Raw genomic sequence first — 9411 nt, 5'->3', positions numbered from 1 at the left:
GCAAATCATTTCTTAAAATGATTTAATTCATATATAGATAGTAATATTGGTTTAGTAAATAAAATTATTACTAGACAATGAAAGGGATAAACTTTCATGTTTTGTGAAGATTTGTAGTGTTTTTATTTAAAATTTTATCAATTCTGGCATATTATAACTTATTAGATAAAAATATCCCCAAAGTGGGCAGCACCTGTGGCTCAAAGGAGTAAGGTGCTGGCCCCATATGTCAGAGGTGGCAGGTTCAAACCCAGCCCTGGCCAAAAACTACAAAAAAAAAAATCCCAAAATTGAAAAAAAATGAGTTTAAAAATAGAATTGCATGTAATATCTGTTCCAAATGAGAAAACAAATTATACATATATACAGATATATACACATGTATAGATGTATGTGTGTATATGTATATATATACACATACATGTATACACATGTATGTGTATATATAGATATATATGCATACACATATATTAATTTATACATATGGCTAGAGATTACATAAAAATATATAATGAAGAGAGAGATAGAGGGAGAAAGAGAGAGAAGAGACCTAGAGAATGTACTGTAGGAAGGTTATAATTAATTACCAAGTAACCAATTAAAAAATATTGTGTTATAGCAAACTCTTTTTATTGTATATGATCTGAACGTAAAAACTGCAAAAACTATGAAGTGTTACTTGTATGTTTAATGGCATTAGCTTGAAAAAGATTGAATTATTATTGCATTATAATATCACAACAGTTTTAGAACAAAGCATTGAACTTCCACTGCCCCCAATCAAAATTAACTACATTTTCCAGTTTTCAACGTATGATACATGCTGCTACAGTTTAAAAATCATTGTTGGCCAGGCATGGCAGCTCACGCCTGTAATCCTAGCACTCTGGGAGGCTGAGGTGGGAGGATTGCTTGCACTCAGGAGTTCAAGACCAGCCTGAGCAAGAGCAAGACCTCATCTCTACTAAAAATAGAAAAATTAGCCAGGCATGGCAGGCACACCTGTAGTCCCAACTTCTTGGGAGGCTGAGGCAGGAGAATCACTTGAACCCAGAAGTGTAAGATTGCTATGTGCTAGGCTGATGCTATGGCACTTTAGCCTGGGTGACAGAGTGAGACTCTGTCTCCAAAAAAAAAAAAAATTGTTGTCATTTCTATATCTTCATATGTGTGTGACATTCCTATCCATCCATCTTAATTTATTTGATACATTTAAAATTGTACTATGATTTTGAGGATTTAATTTTATATTTTTAACTTTTTGATGATAGCTGTCCTATGTACTGTTTTATAAATATTGTATATGAGCTTTTATAATACTTTTTTATCTGTTTATTTAATACACTGTTATTTATCTTAGGCATATGATTTATTGCAAACTCCATTGCCTAGTGCGAGGGCATGTTAGGTTAGGTTAAAATGTTCAAGGTTAAAAAAAAAAAAACCTTTAAGGCAAAAGATATAAAACATATGCATCATGTGGGTTCACATTCCCATTCACTTTCAAAATGAAATATGTCATTGAGTTTTCAGGCTGGAGGAAAAACATTTTTCATAACATTAATAGGAATCAAGAAAAAAATTACAATTGTGTTTAATTGCCTTAATCTGTAGAATGGGGAAATCTTTGTAAAATTAGAAAATTCTGTTAGAAAGCAAACTACCTATCCATATTAGTTTAAGTGAGACTAGAAAAATTTTCTAAAAGTAGAATGTATTAAACAATTTGAGATTGCTTTTAATCAGAGTCAATATTTATCAGTTACCTCCTATTGAATAAAAAAGGTGAGGGAAACAGAACTCAATTTAGAATAAGCTTACAGACTAACATTTCTCAGCTAATAAGAAATATGATTCAGTTGCATAAACAGCAGTTTTGAGTGCCTACTAATGTGTACAACACTATAAAAATCACTTGAGAATAAGACACAAGTCCAATTAATTTAATGGTTTTTAAATACAGTGATATACCAGAGGAGACAGCTTCTGCTAATCATAGTTAACCATTAAGAAGTAGAGACAGGTTCTACGGACAGCAGAGACTCACTCACTCTAAGTGAGTCAAACACAGATTAGATTGAGGCAGAAATGACGTGCTCAGTTGACAGTAAACATTGAGGGTTATTTACTCACCCATTCATTAAAACAAGTATTTCTTGTCATCTTTATGCCATATACTCTTTATCTACAGAGATAAAAACAGCAATGATAAAACATACATGATGCCTGCCCTCATGGAGCGGACAACTTTGCTAAATTAATCTGTCTCGACAGGAGTTTTTCTTTTTTGACAACTTTTACTCTTTATGATAATTTTCTTTGAAAGCTTAAGGCCTTCAAATATTTCAAGCTTTCGATATGTGGGTAAAATTCTGAGTATGATTTAAATATTCCTAACTTAGTGCGGTGTGATGCCCACATTTTGAAACACTGTGGAGAAATGAGAGTATAAAGTTGGTAAAGAACAATGAAAGGAAAGTTGCCTTTAAACTTTGGGGTTCTAAATTAGCTGTGGGAAGGGAGATCTGCAATTATAAGCCGTTTTCTGGGACCTGCTTGCCTTAGAGGCTGAAGTAAAGGCTCATGAGAGATTGTACCCAGCACTGAAAACCTGTAAAGCCTCTTATTGAGGTCAGTACTGGCCACAGCAATCAGCCTGGTACTTCAAGCATGATGGACCAGATTCATTTATAAAATTATGGTGAGAAATGTTCAGGACAGAGGCCTAAAGTATAAACACAGCCATGCTATTTGGGCACGTCTAAAGATACTTCTGAGTCTTGATGCTAATATTATGGCTAGAAAAAGAAAGAATGCCTTCTGGAAGAAGGGGATAGTGGGCATAAATTTAGAAATTTGATTATCAAAAAGGGAAGATAAGTATTATCTTGTTATTTCTTTAGCTGAGTAGAAATTTCAAGAGGTGTCTGTTGATGCAATGCATGGATAGAAAGATGGTTCCAACACTTGTCATGATAATCTTGGTTTATAGACTAAGCTTGCCCAGTAACAATGGCCAATATATCCTTATTTTGAACTTGGATACATCCAACAAATTCAATTGGGTCTGATGATTTCTTTTTGGTACAATATCATTTTATGAAATCAGATAAAACAAAAAAGAAAAACAAAGTACAACTGCAGAAATAAAAGTGAACTATTGAATAAAGGCAAGTTTGGTTAACTTTGCACTCACAATGTAAATATGGACTTCCACTAAATTTTGTAAAATTTTATCAAATTTTTTAACCATTGGTTATTACTAATGCAACTATTATGAGTATCATTAATCTTTTATTTTGACTTATTTGAACAATCACTTGCTTTAGTGTTCATATGCACTACTGCGTGTATCCATCACTTTTCATATTCCTTATTTTACTTATTTTGTTCATGGTTTTGTACTTTCCTAAGGCTTAATTTGTTAAATGATCTTTAGCCCTGATTATAATAGAACATTCTAAAATTGTTTTGAAACCAAAGAGTGCTCAGTTTAATGTCACATTTCTGTTAAGTATAGAAAGAGATGCCACTATTTTCTCCTATTAAAATAGTATTTTTTAAAAATAAATTTCCTAGTTGTTTGGACCAATATATTTTTTTAACTTCCCTTTAATTTTCTGCCTGGTTTCACATGAAGGTCTCTTTCAATGCTCACTCAACCCTAGTTTCTTTCTCTAACCAATAGCAATACAGAGGATTATTATCTCTAAGGTATAATTTTGCTATTATTTAAGTCTAATATTTGGTTAGTGCTAAATTCTCTGTTTCATTTGTACTATTTCTCCACATTTGACTGAAGACATATATAAATGTCCCTATAAAGTGTTTTTGTGTCCTTCCTATCACTTATGATGTTTAATGTGTAGTTATAGAGATTTCTGTAAATTAGAGAGTAGGCTTTTAGGCCAAGTATCAAGGCTTTCGCAAAGTTTATTTTACTTAAGAAATTTTTATCTTTAAAATACTAAGTATCAAAAAAGAAAATCTAAAAAGTCCTAAACAGTCCAGATTCATAAAGCTAGATATATGGTGTCAATTTATAATGTATTTTGACACTTAATTATCATAAATTTGTAAATTTCCTATGACCAAAAAGGTCTTTACTTTTCCAAAGCATTTCTATATAATTTTATAGAATTTTATACTTATATATTTTTTTCTTCTATCCTTTCACACTACCAAAGGAGTGTCTCACTTAATGATATCAAGTAGGCCTATTGGAGAAATATAGTCATGTAATGTCTTATTCACATGATTTCATCAAATAGAAATACCTGTATGGCTTTCTGGATGGCTAATGATAGCATAGCCTTAATAATACTGTTTGCTTACTACTAATTAATTAAAATTGTTAATTTAACTCAAAATAACCTGTATTAATTTATAAGTGCAATCTTTTTTTTTCTGAAAATCCAACCTCAAATTATACCCTTGCTTCTGACTAATATCACTTAGTATAAACTAATTATGACTAATTCTGATCTAAGAGCCACACAGAGGCTCTTAAGTTTTATAGGAATAAAACTGAGAAAACAGATTATCCATGTCAAGGTTCTCTCATTTTGCTCTAAGAGATTCAGTGTGCCCAGAAAAAGAAAAAAAAAAAACAAAACTAGGACATCTTTATAATGGGGGATTGAGTCCTGAATTGCTTATATGTGTATCTCATAGTTAACATAAATCTTGAGATGCAAATCTGCCTCCACTTACAGAAGGCAGTGAGACACGATATTTTATCTCCCAGTTTATCAGGTAATATGCTTTCATTCACAAGTGGCAGAATCCTCACCTTGCACTGGATTAAAAAATAAATAAATGTATTATCTCAAATGTTAGCTCAGAGATAAGGGAGTGTTCCAGGGTGAGGTATTTTAATAGCTCAGCGATGTGATCAAGAACCTGGTTTCTTTCACATGATCTTTTCTTCATTCCATAAAGTTGGCTACCTTTTGAGATTGGTAGCCGTAGCAATCTATGTAGCATAATTTCCAGAGGAAAAAGAGGTGGCTCATCTTCTCCCTGAGTAATGAAAAAAACATTTTTATAAGTTCACAAGCAGACTTCCATCTGTGTCTTAATAGCTATATTATGTCATCTGACCATTGACAAACTAATCAGACCCAATTTCTGATGAGTTGCATGACTATGGGAGGAGATATCTGAACAAATCTGCGGTTCCTTCAGGAAGATATAAAGTTTTAACAGTTATGGGTGAACTATCAAGGTGTTCAGTATACCTGGCTCTCTGGCAGCTGGGGCATAGGCACTATATGGAGACCCGAATTCTATTATCACCCACAATAAATAAAGTTGCGATGACAATATTTCATAAATTCAAGCATATCAGATAATGGAAATGCGGTAATATTTTCAACATGTGTTTTCCATCTACTCGCATCCTGGTCTCTCCAGGATGACCAAAAAGATACTCTCTTTATAAAGACTTTAAGAATTATATTGACAACAAATTCATAATCTTTTAAAAAATGTTTTTGTGGATGTTTTATCTAATTTTTGATTATCGGTTAAAAATTCTAAACTTGAAATTTCTTTTGATTTTCATAGAGATGAGAGATTCTTTGGCTATACAATGGGGAAAGAGCCCAAACAATAAGTGAAGTAGCATGCTTACATATAAGCAACAAGGTTAGTAGCAGTATTCCAAATGATCTGTTATACAGTGCCCTTTGGCTTTGGTTAAGTGATCATAGGATCCTTATGGCCAAAATAGATGGAAAGCCCATTAACTTCCTGTTTAATATGTCTTAATTTAAAGTCTCAACCCTGGTGAATAGACCCTGAACTTGAGTCAATGTTACATTTCTTAATTCTTTGCAGTTCATATGACCCTTGAATTGAGGGGACACTGAGGACCTCTCATAGACCTTGTAATTCTCTACTTAGTTCCCTTTGGATCCTAATTTTTTATTTTTTCTGTGTGCATCTCCTCCACTTTTGGTGTGCTTTACTTCTTTCTTTTTCTGTGAAAAACTACTTTTGACTACTGGAACAGCTATACCCACATGAGCGGAGAGCTGGAGATACCTGAATGTTTATGTCCCTTAAACAAATGACTAATGTTTGAGGTAGGATATGAAACCTCACCTCTATCTTTTCTAGTAGAATATTTTGAGGTGTAACATACATCTAAAGATTTCCTATTGGAATAAGCTGACACGACCAAAAACTTGCACATCTGTCTAGTTTCTTCCCCATTCCTGTCTTGGTTCCTATGGTTCTTCAGTAGTTTTCCTTGGAGATAGTTTCTTATCATCACACAGTTCAACTACATTATACCATCATAGAACCTAACAAGTTAGTAGCAACCTCACATGCCTTTATAAGACACATGCTGAGAGTCAGAAGGAAATAAACCCAATGAAAAAAATCATTCTAACATTTCTGAGTCCAGTGGTCTGGATCAAGATGAAATACTCGTTCCAAAGCAGAGGACAGGATACATATTTTAATGATAGAGAGAAAATAAACCTTTGGAATACTTTTTTTAAATTTTGAATTCAACATTTGAGGGCACTACTCATTTTATACTGAGTTACTACAAAGGATACTTTGAGTTAAATCCATAAAATGCTTTCCAAAACAGACTACAAGAAGACCTTTCATTTGGACACACTGTCCAAATCACTCCCTTAATAAATCACTTGTACATTACTCCTTGTCACTAAGTTGTTTTCCAAATAACTCAATTCTTGAAGCACACTGTAATAGCAACATGAATTATTTGCAAATTTCTCCTAGCCTTCCACTTTAAGACTTACAGTTCTTTACTATGGCAAATTTATACTTGAGAAAGGAAAAGTCTGTATCTTTAAGGGACTTTTTTGAACTAATTGAACTAACACTACCTCATATGGATTGAGACTATCCATCCACTTTGCCAGAGTGTAGGTTTGCAAGGGTCCTATTATAACTTGGGTTGTTTTCTAAGTGTGCCTTATGGTAGAACCACAGTGATCTCAAAACACCCTGCATTCCATTCAGCAGTATCTGACTGTGTGGTTTATAAATAGTCTCAGTAAACAGCAGGTTCCCAAGCAGTTCTCGGACTTACGAAATATTGGCCTTTTCTGTAGCCCATGAGAAAGTGCATATCTCTGAAAGCATCTCTATGAACTACAACAATAAAGAAAAAAGGAACCTTGCATTCTTGAATGAATCACAAGGTCAATTCAAAGAATTTTTTAAAAGCACAGTTCAGATGCCTATCATACATTCATGAGATGCCTATCATAATATCATATATTCACGAACCCAGATTAACTAATGAAGAAGCTGGATTTGTGTCAAAGAATGATAGAAGATTATCATAAATGTACTTAATGGGTGGCTGTTTCACATGGGGTTTCCTTACTGGAGTCAATCTGTATAGTCCCTGACATCTTGTCACAGCTGTTGCCCTGAAAATAAACAAAAAACACTTACAATGAGTGGAGAAAACAAAAACAGAACCAAAAAATACATGCTATTTGCCATTACCTGAAAGAGACAGACATTTTACCTCACAGCTATAAAACGTAAACCCAAATTTAAAACTGAGCATTTCATTATCACACACTTCAACTGCATTATGCCATCATACTAATAGAATTCAACAATATAGTAGAAACCTCACATACTTTTGTACAACACATGCTGTCCAGAGTAAGAGACAGAGATAAACTCAATGCAAAAAAAAAATTCTAACACTTTTAATTTCAGTTGTCTGAACCAAGTTAAAATATTCTCTGCAAAGTGGAAGACAGATTATATTTCCTCATAATAAGAAAACACAATAATGCTGAGGAATTCTCCTTTGATTTTGAATTCAACAATATTTAAGGATACTACTCATTCTATACTGAGTTAATACAAGGGGTCCTTTGAGTTAAATCCTGAAAAGGCTTTCCGAGCAGATGCACTACAAGCAGACTTTTCATTTGGGCACTATATCCAAGAAGATTCAATGTTACCTAAAACAACTATGTTATATATATGGAATCTCTGGGAAGGTTTTATAAGTAAATAACTGTTTTTTAGAAAGGTCACACTCTCCTCATGATTATATATATTAAATATGATTCCTAATTACATATTTAATGTCATACATATACATAATCATGAAAAAGATATGACTTGCTATATGAAACTTTGGTGGATTCTGTACCATTGACAATGGGACAGTAGGTAACCATGTAAATGGAACTGCCCAATATAAACTAAATGTTTGTTTTCTGATTCACCAAAACCAATTATATGGTCAGGAGTGCTCCAAAATCTAGTAATATGAGCAAGATGATTCAAACTCTGGGAATGCTTACCCCTGCCTTATTGTTATACCTCCTTATTCTATGCTTATAGTTTTATAGGGCGTTTTATAGAATCAGTGTACTGAGGAAAATATTTGAGCTTAGATTATAGATGGTTCTGCATCATATCCTGACCCATGTCAGAGGTTGATAATCATATGTTTGATATAGATGGCCCAGAAGGATGCTATCAAAATGTAAAATCTTTCCAATGGACAAAATTTTAAACACTCCATTTAATAGTTTTCTTTGCTTGTAAGAAAAGCTACCTGGGTGGCCACTGTGGGAAGGTCATGGCTGCTGGCTGGGCCGCCATTGTGGGAAGGTCATGGTGCTATTCAGGGTCCTAGTGCAGGGCTGGCTCTGATATGTCTGATGAGCTTGGGCAAACACTCTTGGGGTAAACTGAGAAGATCCTGCACCCCTAGAAATTGGTGTCAGGGGTACTGTGAGGCACACCTTCTAATGATTCTAGCAAGAACTTTAAGCCCATGGCCCTGTGGGGACTGAATGCTGACAACAACTCAGGCACTGTCTGTGGGCAACTATGTCAGGAAGACAGGGCCCTTCGTCCTTAGCAACTAAAGAGTGGTTTCCAGGAGTGTGTTCTTGGTTTCCTAAGACCTCTGCGCCACCTTGTGGCCAAGACATATATTGCAATATTCATTTATTTATTTATTATTATTTTAATGTTTGCTCCCTTTCCCAATTTTTTTAGGTTTTTTTCTTTTCTCTTTTTTGTTGTTGTGGTTGTTGCTATTTCTGTTTTTGGGGGGAGTTTTGTTTGTTTCATTATAGTCTTAATGTTCATTTTTACTTTCTTCAATAGCAAGGACTTCTCCATTCTGTTATGGTATTTCAGCCCTTTTTATTCTCTCCTTCTTTATTTCTTGCCTTTTTTCACCCTCTTGGTTGAGATTTTCCTACATAGATCATCTTTCTCACATTAATTTCTCATGCAGCAGCTCTTTATCTTATATAGTTGTATTTTAAATTTTCTTTTTTTTTTTTTTTTTTTTTTTTTTTGAGACGGAGCCTCAAGCTGTCCCCCTGGGTGGAGTGCTGTGGCATCACACTCACAGCAACCTCCAACTCCTGGGCT

Source organism: Otolemur garnettii, unplaced genomic scaffold, assembly GCF_000181295.1.
Source record: "Otolemur garnettii isolate 467f Iridium unplaced genomic scaffold, OtoGar3 scaffold00051, whole genome shotgun sequence".
In the NCBI taxonomy this organism is placed as follows: Eukaryota; Metazoa; Chordata; class Mammalia; order Primates; family Galagidae; genus Otolemur; species Otolemur garnettii.
The sequence above is the reverse complement of the archived record's forward strand: the minus strand, read 5'-3'. Positions refer to the sequence as shown.